A 13,478-nucleotide genomic window follows, 5' to 3' on the forward strand; every position below is an offset into this window, starting at 1 on the left:
CTGAAGAGCCGTGGTGCCTACCACCCTATTGCACGTTTCGGCGCAGTGCCTTCTTCCGGGGGTCTGGCGTCATGAAGAAATGGTGCCCTTATATATGTCAAAAGCATTAATCATGATTGGTATGGAAAGAGGATGTGACGCTTGCTCAAAAGGCGACGCATGCGCAGTCGACCGTTCGGAGGTAAGAATCACTAAGGGCGTCATCGGATGAGAGAGAACACGTCACCAGGCCACACCCATGGGTGAACACGTGAGCGTGGCCGTGGACGCAACCCGCCGAGAGCAGAAATGAAGACGCCGTCGGCAATGCCAAACAACGGAGCTCCGGTGCGCACAGAGCGATTTAACATGAAGAAAGGTGTCAGGATACCATAGGAGGTAAATTGTGAGTAAAATCACATCCTATGTTTTTGCCTTGGGTTTTAATGCCTGTTTTTACTGTGGTGCCTTCCTTGCTGTTGGTTGACCACTGTCATTTTCCTGTGATTACCCTTTTGTTATGTTTGTTTCTGTATTTTAATGGTACTTAATAAAGTTTCTCCTATGCCTCATTGGGGGACACAGGACCATGGGTGTTATGCTGCTGCCACTAGGAGGACACTAAGTTTACACAGAAAGATTAGCTCCTCTTCTGCAGTATACACCCCTTCACTGGCCAGGATTCAACGAGTTCTTGCTTAGTGTCTGTAGGAGGCACTTGGGTCTGTTTTCAGACCCCAAATTTCTTATTTTTCTGTAAATTTTTATTTAACGGAGTGAAGGGGGTGACGGATTCCTTTTATAGGGTCCGCTCTCCCCCGAACCACCAACAGGCGAGTATACCTCTCCGTCCCTCTCCTGCGACGTCTGGGGCACGCCAAATTTTACTGGGGCGACGGTTCCTCCTTGGTCCCGATCTCCCCCCCTGCAAGACGGCGAGCACATAGAGCCCGGCTCTAATGTCCCTCTCCAGGGCTCGAAGAGGAGAATGTATCACCTGAGACAAGGCCCACATCTGATGGCGTCACACAGCCCCAAGACAAAGCCCCCTTGGGGAACAGAGGAAGATGTTTCAGGGGCCTCTGCCTCCCCCATCCAGGGTGCATGGATTGAGCGGGCACCCTCACAGTGACAGGAGGACCTGCGACACTGTAAGTACATACCCTCCTCGCGCTCCCATCTGTGGCAGAGGTGCAGTCCGGGTCCCTGGAGAGAGGCGCCGTCAGCCGGGGTCAGCGGTGGTCAGCAGCGCTCCGTCGCGGCGGCTGCGCATCGCCGGCAGGGCCCAGAAATTTAGTCCCCGGCTTTTCAGCCGGACTAGGCCGCAGTGTGCAGATCCGCCCACGGCTGTAACCCCGCCCTCTATATTGGCGCTTCTCCTCTGGGACGAGAGGCGCCCTGCAGAACACGAGGGCCATATTGGCAATCATCTCCTGCGGGGACAACAAGACCCCGAAGGTGGCTCACGCTGACTGGCACTACCAGGACCGCCTCAGCTACATTCCTTCCCGGGGACACAGGCACAGGACCGTGGGTAAGCCGCTTCAAGAAAGCTTAACCCCTTCCCTGCACCACAGTGCATATCCTGCCCCTGTCTCTAAAGACACTGTCTCAAACTAAGGAGACCAAAAAGGGTAACAAGAAGCACACAGTGTTTTTCACTTCATGTGCCGCTTGCAATACGGCCCTGCCCCGAGCTCACAATACCCCGTTATGTGCGGATTGAGACCCGGCCTCTGTGCAGTCGCCGCCGCCAATGTCGCAGCCGACCTTGCAGAGCCTAGTCCCCCTGAGTGGGCCACTTCCCTGTCACAATCTATGGCTTCCCTAGCCAAGGCAATTGACTCCCTCTGGGGTCCCTCTTTAAGTCAGACTGCGGAGGACACGGGCGACGGTACGGATCCGTCCACCAGCAGGGGGTGCACTCTGTCACTAAGGGCTCGGAGTTCCAGAAAACGTACCCATGTCCCATCCCCTGACCACGGGTGCATTTGCTTTTCAGCATCTGCAACTTCAGTCTCCCATTCCCCTTCTCCTAAATGACTCTGAATATGAGTCCGACGATTCTTACGTCCAGGATTCCTCGACTTCCCAAGAGACACTCGATTCTCTCATTGAAGCAGTCAACAAGACCCTGAAGGTGGATGACGATTCCGTATCCACTCCGGAACATGCGGTGTCTTTTAAAAAGACTAAACGGGTCCAAAAAGTATTTGTCACTCATCCTGAGTTTAAGGAAATCGTACAAAAACACAGGGACCGTCCTGACAAACGCTTCATGGGTCAAAAGCCCATCGAGGCCAAATACCCTTTTGCTCAGGAACTAATCAAGGACTGGCTGCAGTCCCCCTCAGTGGACCCTGCTGTATCACATCTCGCTTCCAAAAGTATCCTATCTCTGTCAGATGGTTCCTCAGTCAAGAACCCCTCTGACTGTCAAATCGACTACCTGGCTCGCTCCATCTTCGAGGCCACAGGAGCCTCTCTCTTCCCATCCTTAGCCGCTTCTTTGGTGGCTAAGGCTATGGTCGCTTGGGCTGTGGTGCTTACCACGACCATCCAAGACACTAATCTCCCTCCAGAGGCGATCAACTTGACTAACCAGATAGCTCAAGCCGGGGACTTCGTGGTTAACGCCTCAATAGACACGGCCAATTGTGCTGCACAGGCAGCCGCAAATGCAGTCTCCATCAGAAGAGCCTGTGGCTCAGAGATTGGCGAGCAGATTCTGCTTCCAAGCGTTCTTTGACATCTCTACCCTACCAACCTGGTCGCTTATTTGGAGAAAAATTAGACCAAATAATCTCGGATGCTACCGGGGGGGGGGGAAATTTCTCCCCCAACAAAAGCCTACCCGGCCGTTTCGGTATCCACAATCTCGATTCCGGCCTTTTCGCAGCAATCCCAACTGGTCATCTATATCCTTCTCCCCGGCATCAGGACGAGGTTCGCATGCTGACCGAGGCCCCCAGGTCTCATACAGACCTAACCACAACTGGAAACCCAGACCGAGATCTTCTGGGTCTAAAGGATCCAGATCCCTTAGATCCTCCAGTCAATGACTCGTTGCAACATCCGCAGGACATCAACAAAGTAGGAGGTCGCCTACTTTTGTTCCGTCAAGCATGGCTCTCGGTCGTCCACAATGAGTGAGTCAGGGAACTGGTATCCTCCGGATACAAAATAGAATTTTCCTCTCCCCTGACACGTTTCTTCCAGTCGTGTGCTCCCAATCCAAAGGCAACAGCTTTTCTTCAGGCCATACGGGCGCTACAAAGGGATGGAGTCCTCATTCCGGTCCCTCAAGTCCAAAGGATCAAAGGGTTCTACTCGAACCTATTCGTGGTCCCAAAAAAGGACGAACCGCTGCGTCCGATTCTAGACCTAAAACTTCTGAACAAATTTGTCAAAATTCGGCGCTTCAGAATGGAATCCCTCCGCTCTGTCGTCGCTTCCATGGAAAAAGGAGAGTTCCTGGCATCTATAGACATCAAAGATGCTTACCTCCACATCCCAATTTTTCCTCCTCATCAACCGTTCCTTCGCTTCGCTTTTCGCGAGGAACACTTCCAGTTTGTGGCCTTGCCTTTCAGCCTCGCCACAGCTCCCAGAGTTTTCACAAAGGTCATGGCGGCTGTCATGGCCATTCTTCATTCCAGGGGAGTGGTGGTACTTCTGTACCTGGACGACCTACTGATAAAAGGCCCATCATACCCAGCCTGCGAAGAGTCCGTCAATCTCACGGTGGATACTCTTTCTCACCTGGGTTGGAAGATAAACTTCGAAAAATCCTCTCCGATCTTGACTCAACGGATCTCCTATCTTGTAATGATACTGGACACTTCCCGCGGTCTGGTCATTCTCCCTCCAGACAAGACCTTGGCCCTGCAGCGGGGAGCACGGAGCCTTTCCCGTCCAGTCTCCCACTCTATTCATTTCAGCATGCGCATTCTCGGGCAGATGGTAGCAGCCATGGAAGCTGTTCCGTTCGGGCAATTTCATCTCTGTCCCCTACAACATGCGCTACTGTCGGCGTGGAACGAGAACCCATCCTCTCTCGACCACCGTTTCATTCTGTCCCCAGAGGTCAGAAAGACCCTCAGGTGGTGGATGCTGAAGTCCTCCCTGAACCAGGGAAGGTCCTTCCTCCCAGTGCGGTGGCTGGTGGTGACCACCGATGCCAGCCTCATGGGCTGGGGGGCGATTTTCAACCACCACACAGCACAAGGGCGGTGGTCCACTCGAGTCTCGTCTCCCCATCAATATCCTGGAAATACGAGCTATCATGCTAGCATTGTTCAGGTTTCACCATCTTCTGGTGGGTCACCCTGTCAGAATCCAGTCCAACCACGCCACAGCTGTGGCGTACATGAACCGTCAAGGGGGAACCCGCAGCAAGACGGCCATGCTCGAGGTGTCCCACATTCTCCGTTGGGCCGAGTCCAACCATTCGCCCATCTCGGCGATCCACATACCAGGTGTGGAGAATTGGGCGGCGGACTTCCTCAGCCGCCAGGGTCTCGCCTCAGGCAAGTGGTCCCTCCACCCGGAAGTTTTCCAGCAGATTTGTCATCGATGGGGGACCCTGGACGTGGACCTCATGGCCTCCCGGTTAAACAACAAGGTCCCACAGTTCATTGCACGATCTCTCGACCCACGTGCCGTCGGAGCAGATGCCCTGGTCCTGCCGTGGCGTCAATTCCGCCTCCCGTACATTTTTCCCCCTCTTCCTCAGCTACCGAGGGTCATCAAGAAGATCAGGGCGGAAGGAGTACCAGTTATCCTCGTGGCGCCGGACTGGCCGCGCCGAGCATGGTACGCGGAACTGGTTCAGCTGGTCACCGACGTCCCCTGGCGTCTTCCAGATTGCATGGATCTTCTCTCACAAGGCCCGATTTACCATAAGAACTCAAGGGCCCTGTCTTTGACGGCCTGGCCATTGAATCCTGGATTTTAGGCCAAGCGAGTTTCATTCCCAAGGGGTCCTCCACTATACCATGATCAGGGCTAGGAAACCCGTGTCCAGGCGCAGTTACCACCGTAAGTGGCGAATCTTCTTCGCTTGGTGCGACGCACAAGGACGATCTCCTCTGGTATTTTCCATTCCTGCCATACTGGAATTTTGCCAATCAGGACTAGAGTCGGGTCTCGCACTTAGCTCTCTCAAAGGACAGGTGTCAGCATTGTCAGTCCTGTTCCAATGAAAAATTGCCAATAGATTACCAGTGAAGACGTTCTTTCAGGGAGTTTCCCGCTTGGCACCTCCCTACAAAATGCCTTTGGAGCCGTGGGATCTTAATCTGGTCCTTGGAGCTCTTCAGGAGAACCCCTTCGAACTGCTGCAGGACGTCTCTCTGACCTTACTTTCCTGGAAGGTAGTTTTTCTTGTGGCTATTACATCCATTAGGCGTGTCTCGGACTTGGCGGCACTTTCCTGCCGACCCCCGTTTCTGATTTTTCACCCGGATAAGGCAGTCTTGAGGACCTCTCCTTCTTTTCTGCCCAAGGTTGTTTCCTCTTTTCACCTCAATGAAGAGATTATTCTGCCTTCATTCTGTCCGGCACCAGTCCATCGCATTGCGAAAGCTCTGCACACTCTCGATGTGGTGTGGGCCCTTCGACGATACATCTCACGGACGGCTCCCTTCCGCAAGTTGGATGTCCTATTCGTACTTCCAGAGGGACAAAGGAAGGGCTCTCCCGCTTCCAAGGCTACTCTAGCCAAATGGATCCGATCGGCTATTCCGGAATCCTATCGTGTCAAGGATGTTCCTATCCCCGCAGGGATTAAGGCCCATTCTACTCGGTCGGTGGGCGCCTCTTGGGCCATCCGGCAGCAGGCATCGGCACAACAGGTCTGCAAAGCTGTGACATGGTCCAGTTTGCATACTTTTACAAAACATTACCACATTCATTCTCTATCTTCTGCAGACGCCGGTCTTGGCAGGCGCATTCTGCAATTGGCGGTACCTTAGCTGTAAGCCAGTGGTACATGGGGTATTAGCAGCTATGTTGTTTCCCGCCCAGGGACTGCTTTAGGACGTCCCATGGTTCTGTGTCCCCCAATGAGGCGTAGGAGAAAAGGAGATTTTTGTGTACTCACCATAAAATCTTTTTCTCCGAGCCAATCATTGGGGGACACAGCACCCACCCTGTTAGCCTTTTGGCTCGTTGTTGTTTCTTCTTTGGTTTTGACATAGTTTTTATTGTCTTTCATTTAATACTCCTACTCCTTTACTACTGAACTGGTTGAATCCTAGCCAGTGATGGGGTGTATACTGCAGAGGAGGAGTTAATCTTTCTGTGTTAACTTAGGCTTCTGCCACTAGGAGGACACTAACACCCATGGTCCTGTGTCCCCCAATGATTGGCTCGGAGAAAAAGATTTTACGGTGAGTACACAAAAATCTCCTTTTTGTACATTTGTCTATTGGTTCGGTTTGGTGCTTTTTTCCTTTATATGATTTTCATTAATTGAGCAGTGAGGGCCAAGTGTGAATATCTGTACAATAACAGGATGTACAATAACAAATTGTATTGTGGTAAAGTGTTAGCCAGAAAAATCAATGTGAATACTTTTCTGCCCAATGATGACAAAAGTATTCTAGGAATGATACCTTAATTGGCTAACCAGAAAATATGTTTGCAAGCTTTCAGAGTACATGTGTGAATTGTATTCATGTAGTGACTCATAAATCCAAGTGTTACCGTAAATTGAGTCCTAGTGTCAAAGAATTGAATATCTTCATTAGTTTGAATTCTCAAATTTTTCTTTCTGTGTCATCCTTAAAATGACCTTTTAGTATGAAGACTTTTAAGTCTGTCATACAACGTCCAGTTCGAGAGAAATGTTTTCCCACAGGCATGTCCACAATATGAGCCAAGCACAGGAGAAATGCATGTTCTTTTGAAGGGGCTAACATTCTGTCCTACAAAACAGCTTGATAGGGCTCAGTTCTGTAGCAATATCAAGGAATTCTTCCACAGATTTCTACTCAAAGAATTCTTTCATAACAGATATCACATCACAAGACAATGTGAACGACACAGCAAAAAAGCAAAAGAGGACAAACTGGACCCCGCAACCTGGCCATAACCAAACTCTGGATCACTACATTGACTGTTTCCGTAAAAAAGTTAAATCTGACATTTTGGACTGACACCATAAAGTGACACAAAATATCACTATGGAGGAAAGAAAAGCCATACAATCCTTAAAAGCCAATAACAATATCATTATCAAACCAGCAGACAAAGGAGGAGCTGTAGTCATAATGAACACGACAGATTACATCCAGGAAGCAAACAGACAACTCTTGGATATAAAATGCTACTCCACTTCAGGGAGATCCAACCAAAAAATACACAGAGGAACTAACACATATCATCAATGGATTTGATTCTACTTCATCCTCAATGCTGGAACTAACACCAGACAATTCCCAAACAGGTACTTTCTACATGTTGCCTAAGGCTGGGTTCACATTGTATTAGTGCAGTCCGTTCAACGCATGCATTATTGCAAGTGCTGTTCAAGATCGCGTGACATATATGATTGCTCTAGCACAGATACTCCATCTGCGCTAGCGGTGACGGACCCCGAAACGCTGCAGACCACGTGCGAGGGTCCGTCACAGAATGCGTTATTATGATACGTGTTAGCGATGCGCTACATAATTGCAGTCAATGGGTGCGCTAACGCATCCATTACATAGCGTTAGTGGCGTTATATAACAGATGCCGTCAGCGCATTGCCATTAACGCAATGTGAACCCAGCCTAAAATACATAAAGAAGGTAACCCTGGGAGGCCTATCACCTCTGGTATTGGGACTTTAACCGAGAATATCTCCGGCTGGGTGGAAAACATTTTGAAACCCTTGGTGAGGCACACACCTGTTATGACCCCAATGGCGAGGGTCTCAGAGGAACGTGGAAGTCTGCAGAATACAAAAATCCAGCTCATAGGGCAGTGGTAACTGGGTTGACCATATATCTACTCCTAACGCCAACACTAGAAGTAGCCGGGGATCATTCCTACGTTGATTCTAGATGACACGCGCCAGCCGGAGAATCTAGCTACCCCTAGTAGAGGAAAACAAAGACCTTTCTTGCCTCCAGAGAAGGGGACCCCAAAGCTGGATAGAAGCCCCCCACAAATAATGACGGTGAGGTAAGAGGAAATGACAAACACAGAAATGAATCAGGTTTAGCACAGAGAGGCCCGCTTACTGATAGCAGAATAAAGAAAGGTAACTTATATGGTCAACAAAAACCCTATCAAAATCCACACTGGAAATTCAAGAACCCCCGAACCGTCTAACGGTCCGGGGGGAGAACACCAGCCCCCTAGAGCTTCCAGCAAAGGTCAGGATATAGATTAGGAACAAGCTGGACAAAAATACAAAACCAAAACAAATAGCAAAAAGCAAAAGGCAGACTTAGCTGATATAACTGGAACCAGGATCAGTAGACAAGAGCACAGCAGACTAGCTCTGATAACTACGTTGCCAGGCATTGAACTGAAGGTCCAGGGAGCTTATATAGCAACACCCCTAACTAACGACCCAGGTGTGGATAAAAGGAATGACAGAAAAACCAGAGTCAAAAAACTAGTAACCACTAGAGGGAGCAAAAAGCAAATTCACAACACACACCCAGCTATATCCAGGACATCACGGATACTCTTTGCAAATTGTCAGCGCTGGGCCCACTTCCAGAGGACACGATACTAGCCACCATGGATGTAGAGGCTCTCTATTCCAACATTCCTCATGAAGATGGAATTGCAGCATGGATATTGTTCTTTTGAAGGAAATATCTAGCCACAGAACCGGCACTGCAATTTATCAGGTTTGTGCTCCATCACAATTATTTTTCTTTTGGGAACAATTTATACCAACAGTGTATAGGCAGCGCCATGGGAAGTAAAATGTCCGCACAATATGCTAATTTATTTATGGCGAAACTGGAGTAAGGATTTTTGTCATCTTGCTCTATTAAACCTCTTGCATACTTCTGCTACATTGATGATCTGCTAATAATCTGGACAGGCTCAAAAGATAATCTACTCACCTTCCACAATAAATTCAACAAGTGCCACCCAACCATAAAGCTCGCCCTAAACTTTTAAAAGACCCATATACATTTTCTGGACATGACCATATACATCAAGGACAACGCCATACAAACATCAATTTACCATAAGCCCACAGGACGTTCGGCTTATCTTAGATGGGACCTCTATCATCAAAGGCACACAAAAAAAAATCCATCATCTACAGTCAAGCTCTGAGGTATATTCGGATCTGTTCAGACAGTAAAGACAGGGAACTACAACTGCTATCACTGAGGAACACATTCCAACAACAAGGATACCATCCACTGCTAATAGATTAACAGATCCACAGGGCTACAAGGGTCCCAAGAAACAGCCTCCTGGATTACACACTGAGGGAAGACAACAGGGTGCTTCGTGGTCACATACAACCCCCACATGAGCATCCTAAGGGAAATTGGTGCTGATCTCCAACCCATATTCCAGAGACCACAAACTGAAAGACATATTCCCAGAACTACCACTTCTCTCCTACAAATAGCCCCCTAACTTAAGGAATCTGCTTGTCAGAAGTGTTCTCTCATCACCATCAGTGACGGGCACATTCCCATGTAACAATAAAAAATGCAAAACTTGTACTCACATATTACCAACAAATATAGTCCGTGTACCAAACACAAATCAGGACTATAAGGTCATGGATTCCTTTCCTTGTACATCCTCCAACGTGCTGTACATGATACAATGTACGAGGTGCCCTGGAAGTATCTACCGTATATACTCGAGTATAAGCCGACCCGAGTATAAGCCGACCCCCCTAATTTTGCCACAAAAAACTGGGAAAACTTATTGACTCGAGTATAAGCCTAGGGTGGAAAATGCAGCAGCTACCGGTGAATTTCAAAATTAAAAATAGATGCTCCATACCCTTCATTATGGCCCCATAGATGCTCCATATAAAGCTGTGCCATATAGAATGCTCTGCACCGTTCATTATAGCCCCATAGATGCTCCACATAAAGCTGTGCCCCACATAGAATGGTCTGCACCGTTCAGTATGGCCCCATAGATGCTCCACATAAAGCTGTGCCCCATATAGAATGCTCTGCACAAGTCATTATGGCCCCATAGATGCTCCATAGAATGCTGTGCCATATACAATGCTCTGCACCGTTGATTATTGCCCCATAGAAAGCTGTGCCATATACAATGCTCTGCACCGTTGATTATTGCCCCATAGATGCTCCATAGAAAGCTGTGCCATATACAATGCTCTGCACCGTTGATTATTGCCCCATAGAAAGCTGTGCCATATACAATGCTCTGCACCGTTGATTATTGCCCCATAGAAAGCTGTGCCATATAGAATGCTCTGCACCGTTGATTATTGCCCCATAGATGCTCCACATAAATCTGTGCAATATATAAAGCTGCTGCTGCAATAAAAAAAAATGACATTCTCAACTCTCTTGCTTGCAGCTCCTCAGCGTCCCGTCTCGGCGTCTCTCCCCACTGACTGTTCAGGCAGAGGGCGGCGCGCAGATTAGTACGTCATCGCGCCCTCTGACCTGAACAGTCAGAGCAAGAGGACGCGAAGACGGAACGCGGACAGGTGACTATAAGATACTTACCAGCTCCCGGCGTCCCTGGCTCCTTATCCCGGACAGCTGGTCTCCGGGTGCCGCAGCCTCTTCCTCTGTCAGCGGTCACCGTTACCGTCATTAGAGGAATGAATATGCGGCTCCACCCCTATGGGAGTGGAGTCCATATTCATAACTTTAATGAGCGGTACCATGTGACCGCTGAACAGGGGAAGAGCTGCGGCACCGAAGGCCGTGGGACGGGCAGGGGGAGCGCCGGGACTAGGTGAGTATGCGACACGCTCTCTCCCCCTCACCCGCCGACCCCACCGCCGACCGTGACTCGAGTATAAGCCGAGAGGGGCAATTTCAGCCCAAAAATTTGGGCTGAAAATCTCGGCTTATATTCGAGTATATACAGTATATCGGGGAAACTATGCAAAGACTACAAACTAGGATGAATCTACACAGACACACAATCAGGAATGAAATGGACACACCTGTGGGAAAACATTTCTCTGGACCTGGACACAGTATGACAGACTTAAAAGTCTTAATACTAAAAGGTCATATTAAGGATGACAGAGAAAGATAAATTTGAGAATTCAAACTAATGAAGATGTTCATTTCTTTGACACTAGGACTCAATTTAACACCTGGATTAATGAGTCACTACATGGACACAATTCACACCTCCACCAGACAGACTCCAGATAACTAAAGGTACCTTCACACTAAACGATATCGCTAGCGATCCGTGACGTTGCAGCGTCCTGGCTAGCGATATCGTTGAGTTTGACAGGCAGCAGCGATCAGGATCCTGCTGTGATATCGCTGGTCGTTGCTGAAAGTTCAGAACTTTATTTGGTCGTCAGATCGCCGTGTATCGTTGTGTTTGACAGCAAAAGCAACGATGCCAGCGATGTTTTACAATTGTAACCAGGGTAAATATTGGGTTACTAAGCGCAGGGCCGCGCTTAGTAACCCGATGTTTACCCTGGTTACCATCGTAAAAGTAAAAAAAACAAACACTACATACTCACCTTCTGATGTCTGTCACACGTCCCTTGCCGTCCGCTTCCTGCACTGACTGAGTGCCGGCCGTAAAGTAAAAGCAGAGCACAGCGGTGACGTCACCGCTCTGCTGTTAGGGCCGGCACTCACACAGTGCAGGGAAGCGGACACCGGGGGACGCGAATGTAAGTATATACTGTTTGTTTTTTTACATTTTACACTGGTAACCAGGGTAAACATCGGGTTACTAAGCGCGGCCCTGCGCTTAGCAACCCGATGTTTACCCTGGTTACCCGGGGACTTCGGCATTGTTGGTCGCTGGAGAGCGGTCTGTGTGACAGCTCTCCAGCGACCACACAGCGACGCTGCAGCGATCGGCATCGTTGTTTGTATCGCTGCAGCGTCGCTTAAGGCCCCGTCTCACATAGCGAGATCGCTAGCGAGATCGCTGCTGAGTCACAAGTTTTGTGACGCAACAGCGACCTCAGTAGCGATCTCGCTATGTTTGACACGTACCAGCGACCCGGCCCCTGCTGTGAGATCGCTGGTCGTGTCGGAATGGCCTGGACCTTTTTTGGTCATTGAGGTCCCGCTGACATCGCTGAATCGGTGTGTGTGACACGGATTCAGCGATGTCTTCACTGGTAACCAGGGTAAACATCGGGTTACTAAGCGCAGGGCCGCGCTTAGTAACCCGATGTTTACCCTGGTTACCATCGTAAATGTAAAAAAAACCAAACAGTACATACTCACATTCCGGTGTCCGTCAGGTCCCTTGCCGTCTGCTTCCCGCTCTGACTGACTGCCGACCGGAAAGTGAAAGCACAGCACAGCGGTGACGTCACCGCTCTGCTGTTAGGGCCGGCGCTCAGTCAGTGGGGGACGCGAAGGTGAGTATGTACTGTTTTTTTTTTTTTTACATTTTACACTGGTAACCAGGGTAAACATCGGGTTACTAAGCGCAGCCCTGCGCTTAGCAACCCGATGTTTACCCTGGTTACCCGGGGACCTCGGCATCGTTGGTCGCTGGAGAGCGGTCTGTGTGACAGCTCTCCAGCGACCACACAGCGACTAAACAGCGACGCTGCAGCGATCGGCATCGTTGTCTGTATCGCTGCAGCGTCGCTGTGTGTGACGGGGCCTTTAGTGTGAAGGTACCTTAAGAACATCATTCCCACTGCGTCTCCATTTGAAAGAAAATGCCTAATTAGATTTTCTTGGTTTATCTTTAGGAGGCATCACACCTCCGTCCCCTGAACAGATGTCCTCCTGTAGTATTCCTTAAGTGTTGTACTTTTTTCTTATTAACCTATTTGTAATCTTGCCTGAAGGAGCCACTGTGCTCTGAAAGCTGCAAACATATTATTTTCTGGTTAGCCAATAAAGGTATCACTCCTAGAATACTTTTGTCATCATTGGGCAGAAAGTATTCACATTGATTGTACAATAACAGCAGAGTTTCCCTTTATCCTGAAATTTCAATTTCTTTTAGAACCAACTAACATCAAGGAAGATTGTGATAAACTGCATAAAATCCATTACACCTGTGCCATGATATATCTCTAAGCTGTGGGTGGCTGATGGCTGTAATCTACATTTATTCACCCCTGCAGGAGATGTGTTGGCATGGCTCGAGCCCTCGTTTCATGGCTTCACTCCATGTTATAAATGACATTATGTTTTCGATCCTAAGGAATTCAGATTACTGTACAATCCCTCCTGAAATCGGGAGCAATATTATTTTCTCTACTCTTCTGGTCAGGACTCATATTAGCCTCAATGGTCCGCCATAAATGAGTGCAACTCCGGTTTAATGTTGAAGTTCTTCCTTCGTACATACGTTGTTGT

This window comes from Ranitomeya variabilis, chromosome 4 (genome assembly GCF_051348905.1).
Source record: "Ranitomeya variabilis isolate aRanVar5 chromosome 4, aRanVar5.hap1, whole genome shotgun sequence".
NCBI lineage: Eukaryota > Metazoa > Chordata > Amphibia > Anura > Dendrobatidae > Ranitomeya > Ranitomeya variabilis.